This window comes from Sphaerodactylus townsendi, linkage group LG09 (genome assembly GCF_021028975.2).
Source record: "Sphaerodactylus townsendi isolate TG3544 linkage group LG09, MPM_Stown_v2.3, whole genome shotgun sequence".
Classification (NCBI taxonomy): Eukaryota; Metazoa; Chordata; class Lepidosauria; order Squamata; family Sphaerodactylidae; genus Sphaerodactylus; species Sphaerodactylus townsendi.
The window spans coordinates 6308789-6328911 of NC_059433.1; the positions used below are offsets into that span (position 1 = coordinate 6308789).

The window sequence follows — 20123 nt, forward strand, 5'->3', positions numbered from 1 at the left end:
GTTCCACTACTTTCCAAGCTTGCAAGACTCTAGTGTTCGGAATTTTGCACACCTTTGTATGCCTTATTTTGAAGTGTGTCTGGTATGCCTTTTAATATCCTTCTAAAGCAACGGGAAATCACAGTGATCCATGCAGAATTGGCACTCTACATACATTCGAACCTTGTACAATGAACATGAATGCGGATCATAACAGCAATCTTCTCCTGTAATCTACAACTCCAAATTGGAAAGAAGTGTACACAGAGTTCATGTGTACTGTAATGTGTGCTTTTCTCTCCATAAGATCAGGAACTGTGCTCTTTCACACTTCCTGACCATAGGGAGGAAGGGCATAAATCTATAGGGTCTATGGAAACCTACTAATGAAGACACGTTAGTTTGGGCCACTACTTTCCAGTTCTTCTAGATGCGTGTTCATTGTACATGCTTAGAATGTATAGAAAGGGTTTCTTCATATTTTCTGGATATTGGTAATAGAGGGTAGGTAGGGTTGCTCACTCTGGGTTGGGAAATATCTGGAGGTTTTGTGAGTAGCCACGTAGTCCACCTTCCAAAGTGACTATTTTCTCCAGGAGACCTGATAACTGTCACCTGCGGATCACTTGTAATTCCAGGAGGTCTACAGCCACCCCCTTGAGATTGGCAACCTGAAAGGTAGGACTGGCTTTCAAGGGAATGACAGGAAATAGTAAAGTAGTCCTGTTCCCCATGGGAGTAAAGACTGAGATAGACAATAGAAGTGGTAGAATTCAGGGTGATGCTGGGCGTTTTCCCACTTACCAGTAGCTGCACGCTACTGTAGGCAAGTAGCGCCGGGTCCCCCGGCACTCCCCACTACAGGGGCGGCGACAATGCAGCCACCCCGACGCTGACGCTGACGCGCCCCCTCAGCGCGCGTCATTCCTGGCGCTCTTCCAAACGGCACCTTTTGATGATGCGGGGTCGTGGGGAAGCCTGGGCACGCGCCAGAAATGACGCGCGCTGAGAGCAGCGCGTGGCATAGGGGGGTCGTGGCAAGTGGGGAAATGCCCGCTGATAGGCCCAGCCTGCATAGCTATTATTATGTTGAGTTCTCCATTACCCACTTATTTGTATCAGGTTGTCAATAGTCTGGTTCCCCCCCCCCATATTACTTTTACAACCCCCTCCCCCAAGAAAAAATACAAAAAAAGAATTTTAATTTATATTTTGTTTTTAAAAGTTACCTTAATCAAAAGATTGCACATACGCATTTGAGGTCCAGATCAGGGACTGGAAGTTAAAAGCCCCACCTGTTTGTTGTGTGTTGGAAGGCCAACTACCCACTCTCAAGCTAAGTCACCACACAGGGGTTTGTGAGGATAGAATGGAAGAGAACAGTGTTCTAAGTTCTTTTGAGTCCCCACTGAGGGGGAAAGCAGGGCATTAATAATAAATGCATATATATCTACAAACAAACAAATAAATAATAGATTACAAAGTTACCATCCTGCACACATTTCTAGTTCTTGTGGCATGTTGCACTAGTCTGGATGATGGTAAAGTGATAGCAGGGGTCTCATGTAATGTATGCAAGCCCACCTTCTTCTTCAGGTAGGATTCCATCCCTGGACGAGAGGTTTCTCAGCCAGAACTATTTCTTTGAAGGAGCTTCACTTACAACTCGTCTCCACAATATCTGAAGTACAGCTTGGGGGGGGGGGGTGTCTTATCTTCAGGTCTTATGATAAATGTGCCTGCTTTCAAGATCCCCACCCCCACCCCTTTGGTTTTATGATCTTCAGGACCAGTTTTGAAGAATAGCGTCAATTGGATCAGCATTCACACGTTCACGCTACACTAAATGAAATACATTATTGAGCCCAATGAATTTCCAAGTCCAATGGATGAATTCAAAACAGATGCTGCATTTGAACACTGAATCTAATTGAAAGATCCATTTCCAGTTCTTATTACCAGCAAAAGTCACTAGCAAAACAACATCTAATTAGTTGGCTTTTGCAAGCACACTTTGTCTCTCCATTAGGCCAGCTGGACTTGCAGCCAATCATCGCTGAACACACAACAAACATTGCTGCCCAAATGCACTGGAGTCGCTTCTAGAATTCGCAATCGCAAATGGGTTGATTTTTCACAAATCTTTTATGCTTGTCTCTCAACAGGGTTTTTTTTGCAGCCAAATTATTTGGATACAAACTTAGTGGGGAAAAACAATTTTGATGTAATGTCTGAAAAGAGGATCCCATCACTGTGGTGTGGTAATAGTTCCCAACAGCCTTAGTCTTAATGAAATTAGGATGGGATAATAAGTTCTGAAAAGCAGGGAGCAGGACAACAGCTCGAGGAATTAGCTTGTGTGAACTAATTTCCAATGCAGCCCCAAGCAAAGTTACACCCGTTTAAATCCATTAAAGTTAAAAGTCTCAGAAGGGCGTAACCCTGCTAAGGATGACACTATAAATCTAGCAGCTTACTCTCAAACCTTTAGATCAACAACACTTCCTAAACTGTTCATGGTTTATTGCATGTGTCACTATGGCACTCGGTTAGATGCGAAAAGCATTATTATTCATCTCCACTTCTGCAAGAAAGCACTGAATTAACCCCAGCAGTGGAGATATCTGAGGATGCGATTGAACGTTGCACATGAAAGCAATAATTAGGTTAAGCGGCAGGGCACCAATTAGTGCAGAAAGAGGGAGGAGAGGCATGGCGTTGGCCTAGTTAATTAAGGAGAAGCCGTCTTTGACAATTAATGCCCACTCTTGCTTCTGGTCCATTGTCAACCCTTTCATAATATCCCAAAAGGGGTTGGGGACCCAAGCTGACAAGTTAGGAATCATGAAGGTTAGGGGAGGGGGGAGGAATAAATCATAAGGTCCACATTTATTGCACAGAGCACACTTTCAGTTAGTGCCCTACAAATAGTGCAGTCTTTAAGTGAAAAGCTAACTGAAAAAAAAACAGTTATATAAATTGCATAAATAGTTACACAGGCTGATTACGCCCAAAGTCTTTGCTGTGTAGCGGAGGCCAGTATTTACCGCAGCAAGATTACTTGTACGGACTTATTTTCTGGAGCCCCACTTTCACTTTCCACTCTCTCCATGGCAAGTGAAACCACTTATAGCATGATTTAAATCTTGCTTCACCGCCAGAGTGGGACAGGTTTTCCAGTAGGCACAGCTTTGCCCTGGACCTCTTCCCTCTGCTCATGGCTGGCCTTTCCACTCTCTCACAGTGCTTTGGAAGCCTTCCCCCAGACCCCCCCCTTCCTGCTCCTGGCTCCTTCCTGCTCCTCTAAAGTGCCCATATTTTGAGATATCGATCTTTCAATGCAAATAAACAACAAAGAGGATTTTTGCAAGGAACAGCACAAGTAGGGTCTGTTTCTGGTTCCACCCCACCTCTCCCACTTTGCTTCTGCCTTTCCTGATGCCTGAGAAGGAGCAGCAGTGGCATAGTGGCTAAGAGCAGTGGCTAAGAGCAGGTGCACTCTGATCTGAAGGAACCGGGTTTGATTCCCAGCTCTGCTGCTTGAGTTGTGGAGGCTTATATGGGGAATTCAGATTGGCCTGTGTACTCCCACACACACCAGCTGTGTGACCTTGGGATAGTCACAGATTTTCGGAGCTCTCTCAGCCACACCAACCTCACAGGAAGGGCAAGGAGATTGTGAGTCTCCTACAGGAGAGAAAGGGGGGATATAAATCCAAACTCCTCCTCCTCCTCCTCCTCCTCCTCCTCCTCCTCCTCCTTCTCCTCCTCCTCCTCCTCCTCCTCTTCTTCTTCTTCTTCTTCAAAAAGTTTATTTCAGTCAAGACTCTGTTTTAAAACAAGCCTCCCTCTTCTCTTCTCTTCTCTTCTCTTCTCTTCTCTTCTCTTCTCTTCTCTTCTCTTCTCTTCTCTTCTCTTCTCTTCTCTTCTCTTCTCTTCTCTTCTCTTCTCTTCTCTTCTCTTCTCTTCTCTTGTGACAGTTGCAGAGAGTGTGGAGGTATGGAGGGGAAGGCAGTGGGGGAGAGAGTATCATCTCTGTACCTTTAAAGCTGTTGATGGGCAGAGTTAAAAGAACCAGGAGAAGTAGAGACCCAGCAGAATACAGCAGACAAACTATGCTGCGTGCTGTGAACTGTCTCCTCACATGTAAACAGAGAAATGTGAGAACAGCCCACTACCAGCCCACTGCACAGAGATCAGGACTGATGCAAGTGTTCCATGCATGATGGGCCACATAGAGCCAACACAAGGACCCAAGTGGTTCAGCCAAAAGAGACCTTCCTCGGAAGTCAAACTCTTATACACACATAAAATCCTAACAACAGCACTGAAAAATCTCTTACTTCAGTCAAGAAGTTTGTATATGAATCTAAAATATTATAAAACCCCCAATAAATGTCTTCCAGCCCTAGGCAATGGGCTCGGCGCCCAACCGTGATGGTTCCACCCCACCTTCCCCTCTTTGCTTCTGCTTTCCAGTCTGCGGCTCTCAAGGAGGCCTCCTGGTGGTGTGGGGAGGCTGAACATACAAACAGCCTTCCTGCCACCAGGAAGACCCTATTGGGCTCAATGGACTTCCTCCTGGCCATTGCCCCAGTTAGCTCCCCCCCAGTCACAACCCCCAACTGCTGCTACTACACTGCCATCAGTGAGGGTGCAGGGATGCTGATGTGGTATCCAGCACTGGGGAGGTTCCACTACTGGGGAGGTTCACAGTGGCCACCTGCCAGTGGATTCACCCCTCCACAGGGCAACTGTCATGCCTGTTCCAGCAACAGATTCTGCCCCCCCCACCTTGGATAGTTCAGCAAAGACTGTACTATCTGAGACTTTTAAGGAAGCAACAACTGGATGGAAAACTCCTGGTGTCCTTTTACCGCTGTGCTATAGAGAGTGTCTGAACCTACTGCATCTGTGTATGGTTCTCCAGTTGCACAGTGGCAGATAGGAAGGCGCTCCAAAGGGTGATCACTCCTGCACAGAGGATTATTGGCTGCCCTCTCCCCTCCTTGGAAGAACTCTATAATTCCCGAAGCCTAAAGAAAGCCCAAAATATTCTGAGAGACCCGTCTCATCCAGCACACTCTCTTTTTGAACTGTTACCATCCGGCGGATGATACAGGTCTATCAAAACTAGGACAAAGAGGCTTAGAGACAGCTTCTACTCTAGAGCTGGGGCTATGCTGAACTCCACGGCTTCGTGTTGATGTGTTTGGGGCTGTGTAGGGATGGGTGGAGGAAGGGGAAAGTGGGGATGGGGTATGAGTCTGGAATTGTGTGCATCGAGGAATGCTGCTGTAAACTTCGTTGTGCGTGCACAATGACAATAAAATGCTTATTCCTAATGGGGCTGGTAAATAGTTTCATATATACCAGGGGTAGGGAACCTGCGGCTCTCCAGATGTTCAGGAACTACAATTCCCATCAACCCACACACCAGCTGATGGGAATTGTAGTTCCTGAACATCTGGAGAGCCGCAGGTTCCCTACCCCTGATATATACCAATGAGCCATCTAGGGTTGTACCACCAAACCTTCACTTGGAATAAAGTAAAACTCACAATACAGGTCTTAAACAGCACTACATACTTACGTTGCTTTATTGGCATTAAGGTTGTACACAAACAACAAAGGTTCGAATAAAATCAGATTAGAGCTGCACACAAGGAGCAAAGAACAAGGCAATTTCATAATATTTTGTGATCTACTTTCTGACTTCTGTGATTTTTGCAAGAAATTTAGACACTGTGGTAGTAATACGATTTTGATGCTGACACAAATGAGGTATTTGATTTGATTCTCTCAACAGCTAAAGCCGTGGAACTCCTCTGCGAAATCTGAGGAGGCCTTGAATCTGAGGAAAGGAAGAACTGAATTCAAGGAAGAATGTACACCAAAAACGTCCTCACAACAACACTAACGCCATGCCCCTGAACCGGCAGACAAAGCCTTGTCCCTAGCAACCAAGCAGCCTTCCAAACCATCTCTCATTTCATTATTTAGAGTTAAAGAGCTGAGCAGCTCTCTGCAGCTGATGTTTACTTCAGTGAAGGTCAGCTTTACCATTTGCAGGAACAAAGGAAGATACACTGCTTGGAATTGCAAGCCTGTTGTGAATAGACACCTAAGTTTATTATTGGTCCATTCGGCACAGCATAAAAAAAGATATCTGTGGGTTGTCTTAAAAAGAGGTAACTGCCTCTTTTTACTCCGCATACCCAAAATAAGATGCCCAGTGGACGTCTTTAATAAAGATGGCTTCTGGTGGACTTTCCTGACAGTAAGAGACTGTTTTCCACTTGATTGTTTGCTCTTTGGTTAGTTTCACCCTTCGCTTGTGCCCAACATTTTGTATGCTGTTGAAGGGATTCTCCCTGTCACCATTTGCTGATGTTTGCTCTGCTCTGCTCTGCACTGTATTGTATTGTGTTATGTTATGTTATATTTATACTTTTCCCTTCTTGGCTGGAGCTGAGCTCAGGGTGGCTTACGTATCAATTTAAAACATTAAAACTTTAGGTTCTTATTGTAGCATAGGAGGTTAAGAGCTCGTGTATCTAATCTGGAGGAACCGGGTTTGATTCTCCGCTCTGCCGCCTGAGCTGTGGAGGCTTCTCTGGGGAATTCAGATTAATTAGCCTGTGCACTCCCACACACACCAGCTGGGTGACCTTGGGCTAGTCACAGCTTCTCAGAGCTCTCTCAGCCCCACCCACCTCACAGGGTGTTTGTTGTGAGGGGGGAAGGGCAAAGAGATTGTAAGCCCCTTTGAGTCTCCTGCAGGAGAGAAAGGGGGGATATAAATCCAAACTCTTCTTCTTCTTCTCTTCTATGTGTAAACATTTGTGTAATTTATACAATTGCTCAAAAATATGTTTAATTTAGATTGCACTGAGCATTGGTATTACTGTTTCCCACTTTTCCCCCTTGCCTATACTCAATTTCAACTCTCAGTTCATTTTGTCTAATGGCAGATCTGCCCTATATAACTCACAGCCAGAAAACCCTAAAGACCACCAATTCTCCTATGAACATACTGACTGCTCTGGTCAGTTTCAGAAGTCCAGCTTCTGGAGCCCCTCAAATTCATCCATATTTTCCTGGAAGGATCAGGTTTGTATCTTAGGTGCATTGCTGGGTTCTGCTGTCCTCCTGGATTTTCAGGTGTCTGAAATCGTCCAACACACCAATACAGAGGAAGCTTTGACTGCTTTGCATTACAAGAATGGTATTTCAACTGTCAACCATGCCTTGGTGATCTCGAAGTTAGATTTCTATTTGAAAAGTTCAGCTGCGGCAAAATACACCAGCACCACTGGTTCTACCCATGAAGTTTTATGCTACACACTGAAAACCAAAGATGATGATGATGATGATGAAGAAGAAGAAGAGGAGGAGGAGGAGGAGGAGGAGGAGGAGGAGGAGAAGGAGGAGGAGGAGGAGAAGGAGTTTGGATTTCTATCCCCCTTTCTCTCCTGTAGGAGACTCAAAGGGACTTACAATCTCCTTTCCCTTCCCCCCTCACAACAAACACCCTGTGAGGTAGGTGGGGCTGAGAGAGCTCCAAGAAGCTGTGACTAGCCCAAGGTCACCCAGCTGGCGTGTGTGGGAGTGTACAGACTAATCTGAATTCCCCAGATAAGCCTCCACAGCTCAGGCGGCAGAGCTGGGAATCCAACCCGGAGAGAAGTCTTTCACACTTGGAAGAGATGGATTTCTGTGGATAGTTAATGAAGTTAGTGATTGCCAGTTCCAGTTCCCAATGCGTAAAGAGTCATACGCATGGGTACAAGGGCAATGATGGTGCAGGAAGAACAGAAAGTCTGTCTACCCATATCACAAAGCAGAAATTAATGTGTGTCCAAAACAGATTGCAGCACGCCACTCACAAAGCACTACACAGCTATAACGTATGATTCAAGCAACCCTCGTCCACATCTGCTTATGTGGCTACTTGGACCCCGTGGCTTCCTGTCTCCTTTTCAAGTTGGAAGGAACACACGTGTCAGCCTTTTCACTACTGAGCGACGGCCCAGAGAACCTGACTCAGACATGAAGACAAATCAAAATCAAACAGGGTACACAGTGAAACACAAACAACAAACCACAAGAGCAAAAAAATGCCTACTGTGTGAACAACGCACACGAAAAAACAGTATCTGCAATTGACACAGTTGTGTATTATATATATTTGTCATTTGCAAAGACAGGCTTTCCTTGCGTGTTATTTACACAGTAGGCATTTTTCAGACAGGAAGACATCTATGTTGTAGAGGAGAGGAAAAATGGACTCACTTCGTTAGACAAAAGTGGACTGAAGCCAATTACATATTCGCTGCAGTTTTTGTTTCGTAGACAGAAAGTCTCTGGTCCAATAAGCTAAAAAAATAAAATTAAACCCCTTAGTCTGATACCTATTTCCTGTCTGTAGGCCTTAATAGGACAGATTTAGTTTTCATTTTATTTTTTAAAATTCTTTATGGAACCAACCTCCCTTCCTCCTGCGTAGTAGGTGAACCCTTTTAAAACTGATTGACCCAATGCAAACATTGCCAAGAGAGACCACAACTCGACCTTACTGTGATGAAGGAGAGAGGTGAACTAAAAATAGCTTCTCCCCCGCATCTGAGTATCCAGGGCTAAGTGTTTTTGTAGAGCATCAAGGAAGTACTGCAGCCAAAATAGGTTAGTGGCGCCATTGCCTCCCTCTCGTTGGAAGGAAGCGAAATGGCTCCTGTTTTAGTTCAGAAGGCCGTTGCAAATGTGAAGCACACCAGTTACGTAACTGTCTAAATTAAATCTCTGCCATTTTAGATTGCAATCTGGGTGGCAAACTACTTGCTGCAGTCGTCCTTCTGAATGTCAAAACGATCAATCAAGCACTCACCTCCATTAATCTCAAGGGGCAGGTGGGGGTTGCATGGGGCCAGCATGTGGTGGTTAATGCCCATTAATAGCGACGTGGGCGTAAATTAATAATGAGCATGATCATCAACCTCTGCAGCCGGCTCTTGGGTCTCCATCCCCACGATGCACCCAGGAACGAACAGCAAGGATGATTTTCCTCTTCTTCTTGTTAAGTGATTTTCCTCCTCTTCTTGTTAAATGATAGAGCAGGTGGCTGTAGATCAGTGATGGTGAACCTTTTTGAGACCGAGTGCTCAAACTGCAACCCAAAACCCACTTATTTATTGCAAAGTGCCAACACGGCAATTTAACCTGAATAGTGAGGTTTTAGTTTAAAAAAAACGGTTGGCTCTGAGGCGTGTGTTACTTGGGTGTAAGCTTGGTGGTAGTCGGTGGCTTTGCTTTTAAAGCAACGGTGCAACTCTTCCAACGGGTGAATCACAACCCTAGGAGGATTTACTCAGAAGCAAGCCCCATTGCCAGCAACCGAGCTTACTCCCAGGAAAAAGACTGCACTTCAGTTCTTCACATGAAAATCAGTGGGGTTTAACAGCACTTAACAGGGTTACCTACACTGCCTCCCCAAAACTAGGTCTTAGGTTTAATGCTAATAATCGAGCTCAGTGGCCCAGGCCAGCCTAGATGTGTGTGGGGAGGGGGGTGACTCTGTGTGTGCCCACAGAGAGGGCTCTGAGTGCCACCTCTGGCACCCGTGCCATAGGTTCGCCACCACTGCTGTAGATGATTCAACTGTTTTGTACAGTACGTCAGTTATTCTTCTGTACAATAATGTCATATAATGGTCATAACTGACTTATGGTGACCCCCATAGGGTTCTCAAGGCAAGAGACTTTCTGAGGTGGTTTGCCATTGCCTGCATCTGCAGAACAAACCTGGAGTTCCTTAGTTGTCTCCTATTCAAGTTTTAACCAGGGATGATCCTGCTTAGCTGTGAGATCTGATAAGATCTGGCTATCCTGGCTGATCCAGGTCAGGACACAATAATGTCATACAAGAACTCGAAAGAAAAAAATCTCATTTTCCACCGGTTGGCTGTGGTTGTGAGGGCCCCACCCCATTTCCATCAGGTGCTGTGATAGCTGCTGGAGGGGAAAGTGATACATCCTTGAGTCTGAAAGGGGAGAGGCAGCGTATTAAATCAATCAATCAAACAAACAAAGGTCCTTAGTTTTGAGTAACATACCAATTCATGATTTTTTTTAAAAAAAATTTTTTAAGTCCGAGCAGGGAGGGGCAGCATAGAAATTTAATAAAATAAAATAAGTTTAAGTCCCTGTTCAGCTATGAAACGTTGGGGTGACCTTAAGCCAGTCGCCACCACTATCAGCTTAATTTAGCTCACTGGATTATCCTCGTGGTAAAATGGAGATGACCTTACTACTGCTGGAGAGAGAGGAATAAAGATAAAATAATTAGTGATCTCTCTCTCTCTCTCTCTCTCTCTCTCTCTCTCTCTCTCTCACTCTCTCTGTGTGTGTGTGTGTGTGTGTGTATGATGCAGCCAAAGATAAGTGAATTTGACGCCCAATATTTCAGAATAGGGCGGGTGTACGCATATCCTTAGGGACCCAATGAGACTACATAGTATTCAGATGTGGCTAGATAGCACTCTTAACATGTCTGTGTGCTTTTTTTTTCATTCTCCATTTATCAGATTGTGCAGGAGGGATTACACTGAAAGAAACCCAGAGTATTTCTTGGCAATTCTAGTCCAAGGCAGACACTGAAGAGCAAGATAGCTGCATCTCAACTTCATCAAGGTCAGCTTTTCACTGTGTTCAAACATCTATACTTCACTGAATTCCCAGCAGGGGAAAGAAAAAAAAGATCTGAGCGAGTAAATAGCTATGATATAAATGAACACCGATCTCAAGAGCCATCATGAAGGCTCAGCTTAATGGATCGCTTACAAAATAATGGATATTAAACTGTCTCTAGTGACTTCCATCAGAGGCATGACAGATGGCTAAGTTAACGTAAATTTACAATCAGGGTGCCTATTAAATCACAAGTATTCTATCATATCCCCCAGGATTCCACCCATATTTCACAACTGAAGGTATATATTTAGAAGGCAAAAAAAAAAAAATTCCTAGTCAATTTTTTTCTCGTGAAATCTAATCATGCTCCACTGGAGAATCTCTCACTACAACCCAGTCACCTCTTCTGTTCTCCTAGGATTCACATGAGCATGGTTGTCCCTCGATAACTGAAATTGCTGCAATCAGTTATCAAGACTTGTTGCAGATAATTTTATCCCGGGCAGATGCCCTTCTTCCACACTATATCCAAGCTTGAATCAGCTATGACTCATCATGTGCTAGTAATGCTTGAAGTCTGAATTGGCAATTTAGCAGGTTTGCCTGCAGTTTCTCTGGGGGTCCACTGATATAACCAGCTGGCATGATAGTTGTCATGCTGATACATCTTTCATTGCTTCAATGACAGGCAATACCTTTTTGGAGGGGAGTGGTTTATAGGCAGTCCTTGCTGACCATATTTCCCACACAACTGAGTTTCCAGATCATACTGCAACTACAGTGTGAATGTCCCACCACCACAATTTAGCAATGTGCTGAGTCTTCTTGAGAAGTGTCACAAACCATTTTGAACCTATTTTTGCTCCTGGATTTCCTGGATGTTTACTCTGGGTATCTGTTTTCATTTTTGGCAAAACTGAGTAATAATTCAAATTCCATTTCATCTCAGCTTTACTCACTACATGGAGAGTATCTTTATCAAGCAAATTCCCAGCAGGACATTCAATAATGGCCCGAGGCAGAAGACACATACATATGCTTCCTGCAGGTCCAGATAAGAGGGTATAAAGTCCCCCCCCCAGAAAAGTGACTAAGGGCGTTTCCCCACTCTCGAGGATCCCCCCTATGCCACGCGCTGCTCTCAGCACGTGGCATCCCTGGCGTGTGCCCGGGCGTCCCCACAACCCCATGCTCTGTGCGGGGTCATCAAAAGGTGCCATTTACAAGAGCGCCAGGGATGCCGTGTGCTGAGGGGGCACGAGAGGGGCAGCGTCGGGGCAGCTGCACTGTCACCGCCCCTGTCGTGGGGAGTGCCCTGGGACCCCGCGCTACTTGAGGAGAGTACACTCCTTCTATCTGGGATGGTCGTCCTCTTCCACCGAGCGCGCAGCTTCGGGAGGGACGCACATGGAGCGGTGAGGGAGGTAGGGGACACCCGCCTAGCCAGCCAGATCAGCCGAATCAACCCTGGCGATCAATGGGGTGACAGATGTCGCAGCCAGATCGCCCTCACATCCACTTGAGGAGAGTAGCGCGGGGCTTAAGGTAAGTGGGGAAAGGCCCTAACCTTACTGAAGGTCATTTGCTTCACTTTAAATTCTCCGGATACCTCAACCATAAGGGAAACTCCAAACCTGCCCCTAAAATTTGCTTTAGGGGGGGAAAGGGGGTCAAAACCTTTGTACATAAATCAGCCTTCCAATTCTGCTAATAATGGACACCTTCAGATTCAGAGAACTAGATCCAGTTCAGTGATTATCTCCTTCATTCTCTTTTTCACCTCCAAATATAGTAGGAGAACCAGATGTTAATCAGATTTCTAGATGCTCATATAGGAGGGCATTTGGAGAACGGCAGTAATTTTATCTCTGGATACAAAACAGACAACAAAACTTATTGTGATTGATTTCTCTACAGTCAAGAACAGCAAATTTCCTTTCCACCCAGCTGTTGTTAAGCACTCCATTTAGAGACAAGGTAGTATTTCTATATTATATATACAATCTTTGGTTACAACCAGACAAGCACAGAACAGAATTAAAGCTTTGAATTTCATGTCATGGTTAAGACACCTCTGCTTGTGCTTGGAAAGATTGGCGAGGAGAGATTTGGCCCCAGATCCGCAGAGAACAGGGCAGTATTCAGTGTACAGCATACGGTGCGGTCAAAAAGACCACCACAGAAATCCACCTCCTCTGCATAAAAATTAGCTTAAGTCCTTTATCTTCACTCCTAGCTGAAACTAAACTGGCCCTGTGTTTGGTCGCATTCATCTCTTTCGACCCTTGCCTTATGGACAGTGGTGGGATTCAGCCTATTCGTACCTGTTCAGTTCAGAGAATGGTTGTAATCCTACCACAGAGTCCTTTTGGAACCAGTTGTTAAATTTTTTGAATCCTACCACTGCTTATGGACAACACCCTCCCACAGTCAAAGGCCCTTTCCCCACTCACCATAAGCCCCACGCTACTCTCCGCAAGTAGCGCGGGGTCCCATTGCACTCCCCACGTCAGGGGCGGCAACAGCGCAGCCGCCCCGACGCTGCCGCTCTTGCGCCCGCTCAGCACGCGGCATCCCTGGCGCTGGCGAAAACGGCGCCTTTGGCAGAGCGCGGGGGCAGCGCGGGGTCGTGGGGATGCCCAGACGCCCGCTAGGGATGCCGCGCGCTCAGAGCAGAGCGCAGCGACGGCGGCAGCAAGAGAAGTGGGGAAGGGGCCAAAGTTTTGATTGTAAGATCCTCTGGAGAGGAAACTGTCTTCTTTCTAAAATGTGTCATACTGTATTAAAGTAGTCTGCAGAAATGTGAGATTGTTGCATAATTATATTCCTCACCAAGAGCTGGAGTAGTATGGTCGTTAAGAGCGGTGAACTCTAATCTGGAGAACCGAGTTTGATTTCCCCAATTCCCCCATGTGAGCGATAGACTCTAATCTGGTGAACTGGATTTGTTTCCGTGCTCTTTCACATGAAGCCTGCTGGGTGACCTTGGACCAGTCACAGTTCTCTCAGAACTCTCTGAGTCTCACCTACCCCACAAAGTCTCAGTTGTGGAGAGAGGAAAGGAAAGGAGCCCGTAACCCACCTTGAGTCTCCTTACGAGAGAAAAAGGAGCAGTACATATCCAAATTCTTCTTCTTATTTTATATTATGACATCATTATTATGACATCATAAGAGAACACAAAATCACCTATTTTTATTTGACAGCGTCCAGTCCATGGTATGACCAATCTGACCAATGCTTTTCTATCAGTAAGCCTTATTGAATAGATGTAAGAAGGGTTTGGAGTGGGCCAGCTGAGGTTTCCTCTCTGAATAGCCTTCCCAAAGCATTTGTCCCACTTAGTTATGACAAACCCATGAGTTACACTCTCTCTCCAACCAGCCAGTATGAGATTTTTTTTTATAATTTTTATTGTATAGAATATTGTTATATTTGTTACATTCAATATGTTTATTCAAATGATACATTTTTTCCTTTTTCTCCCCTCTCCCCCACTTCTTTTCATTGGTTATTCAAGCAAGCAGCAGAAGGTTCCTTCTTCTTATTCTCTTGTTCCATAGTTCTTCGTTAAATCCGGCTTCTTCCATCCATTTCTCATACCATGTCCATAATTTCATAATATCTTCTAATTTCTCTTGCCAGAGTGTATTTTTTGCCAGTCTCTCAAAAATTTCTAGCTGTATTTGTTCCCAGATATATTCTAACCATTTTGAGACTGTCCATTTCTTGTTATCTTTCCAGCCCAACGCCAACACTGCATGTGTTGCTCTGATCATTATTTTATACGTTGGTTCCAAAGTTCTATTTACTCTTATATCATCTTTTATTCCCACGATTAATAAATCATTGTTTACACCAATTTTTACTTTTACAAACTGTTCTACATATTTCAAAATGTTTCCCAAAACTTTTTTACCACTTTACATTCTATCCACATGTGAATATGATATGCTCCCTGTTCTCCACAGTGCCAACATTTTGGGCTGAATCTCTTAATCATATAAGCTAGCTGTATTGGGCTTCTATACCATTTGAGTATCCCCTTTCTTTTCTAATTCCACATATTTTTCAATCTTTATCTTCATCATGCTATCCATAATTCTTTCTATTTTTTCTACTTCCAAGAAATTTTCTTTCTCCCATTTTTGCTTCATCGTTCTTAACATAAATTCTTTATCCTCTACCATATACTTTCCAGTATGAGATGTTATTCCTCTCTCCCTGACTCAGCAAATTGCTGCTTACAGGGACATTAGAACTGCAAACAAAGATGAAACCATGACTGGCAGTTCTGGTTTCACATAAATTATGTTGTTTGTACAAATCACAGAGTGTCTGGTTAGCACACAATGCCCAACAATGGGTTTTCAAGTAAGAGAGAGGAGATTGCTGTGTGAGAGGGTGTAGAACAGGCCTCAGTACAAATGGCCCATGTGAAGTGACCCCAGGTTGCAAGCCAGGAAACTTTTTTTCTTGGGAGTAAGCCCCACTGAGGCCGTTTCCGCACGACGTGGAAGGAATATGTATGACCTGGGGACGGGCAAAGCGCCTGTCCCCAGGCCATTGCCCGTTTACTTTAGGCAGCGCAGCTGCGATTGCAGCTGCAGCAGCCACTCAGCGCCGCCTGACCTGCGTGAAGCCGGCGTTTCCCGAGTGCGCTGGGAAGTGCACTTTTGTGGGAACGCTGGCTTGAAGCCGCTGCCGTGCGAACGGCAGCGGCTTCAAGGCACCTCCCCCCACTCCCTCCTTGCACTTACCTTGTCCCCGGGCCTCTGGTGCGTTGCCGAGGCCTGGGGACACGCCCCCCTGCCCTGCGACGCAGGAGCAGGCATGCAGGGCCGGGGGGCGTGTCCTCAGGCCCGCTTACGCGGGAGGCCTGGGGACCGCGCCACCCTGCAGCGCAGGAGCAGGTATGCAGAAGGAGCAGTGTCCTCAGGCCACCAGCGTCTGAGGCGGGGACATGCCGGATCGGCCGGGCGACGGTGCTCTGTGGCTCCGTCGTCCCGTTCATGCGAACGGTCCCAGCGTCGTTGGGTCGGCGTCGAGTACGCCGACCCAGCCGCTTCTGCCTTCGTGCAGAAACGGCCTGACTAAATCAGGACTTCTGAGTAGACCCTCTTAGGCTTGCTTCCCCCAGTGACTTTTCCATCGATCATATCCTGTGGTATCCTGGAAGCCTATTACTACATTGGGGGGGGGGAGTAATGTAAAACATAGAAGACAAAATGTCATGTATAAAAAGTTTAAGATTATTTGAGCAGCAACCAAGAATGTCAAAATTCAAATATGTTATATTCTGCGGGAATAATCTTTTGCCTTTCATTACTGTATTCCTATATGCTGGCATTTCATTTTGAGGACATTTGTAACTTGGAAGCATAAATATGAATAGCCAGTGCATATAGATTAACTGTACATCATGTTTTCCTGTTTGAAAATCACAGTTCTATGTGAGCACTGTAATATACCAGCATAATGCAGAATCCTGTTTGTTGTCAAAAACAGCATTATGCTGGGCTTGAGCACACGTACAGGATGCAAGATGGATGCATACCAAAGGTGAGATCTCTCATGGTAAAGAGACCCAGAGGTCACCTCAATCTCTGCTATAACACTTTATAGCCATGACTTAAGAGGCTCTGACACTGGTAAGTGCAAATAGCTGCAGCGTCTGGTGCCACTTACTAGGCTGTGTGGGAGCCTGTGAAGAGTCCAGCTTTCACAACTCCACAACAAGTTGAAGTATAAAGAGTACATCTTGCCTTAACCTTCCTTCCTGCTTACAGACATACAACATGCAGCAGATCCAGTCAGTCATCCCAATAAAGGACCATCAAATATACTACAAAGCAGAAATGGTTGGAATATATATGGGAACAAATACAATTAGAAATTTTTGACAAAATGTCAAGAAACCAAATATGGCAAGAAAAACAAAAAAGATATGAAGTGGATTTGGACTGAATTCAAAGACTGGTTAAACGAAATTGGAATCACAGAAGAAAGCTGGAAAAGAAGACTAGAAGGAATGGACCTGATGCTACACATTTAAAGAAGATAAGAAGAAGGGGGAGGGGGGAAAGGGGGAGAAAGGATATGGAGGATGAAATATAAAGATGTATAATATAAATCTGTAACAATCCAAAATATCAATTAAAAATTTAAAAAAATCAAATATACTACAAGGGAGACTTACACTTCTGGTTTTGTTTGTATTTTACAGTGGGAGAGCCAATGGCTCAGAGATAGAGCATCTGCTGAGAATGCAAAAGGTCCCAGATTCAGTCCCCAGCACCTAAAGATGAAAATATCAGGCAGGAGGGTATGTGAAAAATGCCAGAGAGGTGCTGCCAGTCTGAATCAACAATACTGAGGGATCACCCATTTGACTCAGTACACTGGGTCCTCAATCAAATCAGTGCAGACATTTCTTTAGAAACTGAGATGGCTCTGCTGTGTCATACTTTGGTCACACAAGAATCACTGGAAAAGGCAATAATTTTAGGAAAAGTTGAACGCAGCAGGAAACGAGAATTGCCCAATATGAGATGGATTGACTCCATAAGGAAGCCACGGTCTTCACATTTCAAGATCTGAACAAGGCTGTTAATGATACTTTGGAGGTCATTAATTCATCAGTCTGCCATAAGTCGGAAGCAGTTTTACGGCACTTAATGCCCACAATATAAACAAGACTAAGTAAAAAGACTGAAATTTCAGTAGTTGGGAGGAAACTGCATTAAATTAACAGCAATAACAGCAAACAGGATTGGAACAAAATGCAACAGATTTCATACCTAAGGTTCTTCCTTTTCCCTGAAATCAGGAAACACACAAACGCACGCACGCACGCACGCGCACGCACACACTGTCCCAGAAGCGCTAGCAATCAAAACTGGAGAATGTTTGGCCCAGCCTTCCATGTAATGTAGCAAAGGGACAGATTGCCTTCCTCTTCTGTCTTTTCCCCCCTGGAGCAACACCCTTGCGATTAGAAGTGGGAAAATAGATTTAATAACAAGACGAACTTCTACTTCTGACATAAAATTCAAACCCTCAATCATGAAGAATCATATGTGTTAGAAAGGAAGCCATATAAACCGACCATTCAATGGTTCTCCCTAGGCAGCAGTAAAGTGTGAAAATATTTGTTTAGACTGTTAATAGTAATTTTGGTGTGCTAGAAGACAAGGAAGTATCTTAGGGATCTAGTGGAGTAAAAGGAATAAATTGTCGGTGGTGCTGAAAGTGAAAAAAATAACTATTTGGTATCTTTGACTTAAGAAAAGAAAAAGGAAACAGCTAGGGGATGCATGGATTAATAAAACAGATAAAAAACAAGGGGTTTCTGATTTATTGCCAAAAACAAACTCCCACCACGCACATAATTTCTAGAGAATGTACTAAGTACATTAATCTACAGTCTTCTTCATGGGTTCTAACCATTTGTTGCTTATTAATATGTGTGAGACATTTCAAACATTTGTTATTTTTTGTAGCAAACAAGTCAGTTTAGAGCCTTCTCCAAACCAGAATAAAAGTATCTGTGGGTGTTTCCTTGTTTGATAAAGTAAAACGGAGAATATTTTAAATGACTCGCCTCTGTATCCCCAGAGCAGCACCTTGAGAAATGACAAAGCTAAACCCTCCTTGAGGTAATCAAAGCAGACTTCCATTGAAAGTTTAAATAGTGAGGGAAAATGGCCTGTTTTAGAGGCCTGAAATATACTAATTTCAGAATTTAGGTGACACCATAAAAAAAGCTTGAATTTTAAAGAACTTGCTCATATTATGTTTGATGTCCCAGCTGCCAGATCTTCAGCTGGTTGTTGGCCTTTCATTACAATTTGAGCCTCACCCAGCGGCCTAGGAAGTTGTAATGTATTGACATAGTATTCATACTGATCCCCACAGGGCGGCCTTTTGAATCTGACAGATGTTGATTTTGTCAATTTGAAGATCTTTCAAGTGCAGCTCTAGTGATCTGGAGATAGTTCTTTCCACAGTTCATATATTCCCATCAAGTATCCTCTTTTTTTCTGGCTCTGAGTTGTAATAATAAGCCATGCTGGCATGATTCTCTTGCATACTATACTTCTGTCTCATTACTACTACTACTACTACTACTACTACTACTACTACTACTACTACTACTACTACTACTACTACTACTACTACCCATTTTTCTTCCCAGTGAGAACTCAACTTTTACAACATTATGTTGTGCTGTCAGACCACAGGTCCGAAAATAATACAAACTGTAGATTTGATCTAAAGTCTTTATTTCAAAGCAAAAGGTAAACATCAGCAAAGGTGATTCTGGGGATCCCGCGCAAACTACTAGCCTATATACCCCAGAGCTCCCCGCCCCCTTGTCACCCAGCGGCTCACTCTGTTCCCACTACAAAGCACTACACGGCTGGGAACGTTTCACACATGACAAGAACGGCTCTTCCGGGCTCCCAAGATCGCAGGCAAAGGAGGGTGGGATAACCGGACAACTGCAGAGAACGTAGGGTTGGTAGATGGGGAAAAAATTCGGCCCCGGTTCGGATTTGGGTCCACAGCATGAGACACTTTCCCCCTTCCCTCGATCTGCCAAATAACATTTGATTGGTCTTTGGGGCTGTCATGGAATGAGAACATCCTTTCTCACCCCTCCCCTCCCAGGATCTTGTTGGGAACGTGAGCCCAGAGGTGAAGGACTGAGCTGGCTGCAGCTCGGCTAGAGAGTGGTGCTGGGTGAGAGTGAGCTAGAACAGGGTGAGCATGATGTAAGGCAGGGGAGATCAGGCAGTAGGGTGGGAAAAATAAATTGCTTTTGCTCCCATGGCCTTTGCATAGAAGCGAATAAATGCAGGATTTTGGGGAAAGATCGCAATTTTAGCAGTTTTTTAAAAACCCGGGATGAGGGAAATATTGTGGGAGAAGCCCACTTTAGGATTGGGAACTGTGAGAACTTCTTGGCCAGACCAGGATATTTCCCTTGCTCAGCCTGGGATATTTGGACCATGCAGAAACAGCCCAGGTCAGGGCCCTGAAGAATTGCCTGACATTTACTTTACTGTCTTTTTAATACCAGCCAAAACATTTATTTTAACAGTTGTTTCTCATAAAGGGATTTCATAATTTTCCAGGGCATTTTGAAGCCCTCTGCTTCTAGCCTGAAACTTGTTTTATGGAATCCATGTGGGTAAATATTATGTTTTTATGCCCCCAGCAGGCTCTTGGGGATGGTATTAATGTTGAGAATATTTATGCTTGTCGATTTCATGATCTTATTGTATTTACTTTGCAAACTGTTTTGAGAGGCTCTTTGGAGAGGCATCATATGAATTTTCTAAATAAACACATCAGTTGCACTAACCATGGCATTTTCAGTTAACGACAACTGAAACCAATTAAGGAATGAAATGGTAAGTAAAACATAACTCAAGCAGTGGAGTAGCTTTG

The 20123-nt window shown here is 44.5% G+C and overlaps 1 protein-coding gene across 1 annotated transcript in view; it reads right to left on the minus strand.

The window, feature by feature from the left end:
- Positions 1-20123, minus strand: part of CDH12 (cadherin 12) — a 966930-nt gene that overhangs the window by 601014 nt on the left and 345793 nt on the right. The gene's annotated exons all lie outside the window — the stretch shown is intronic.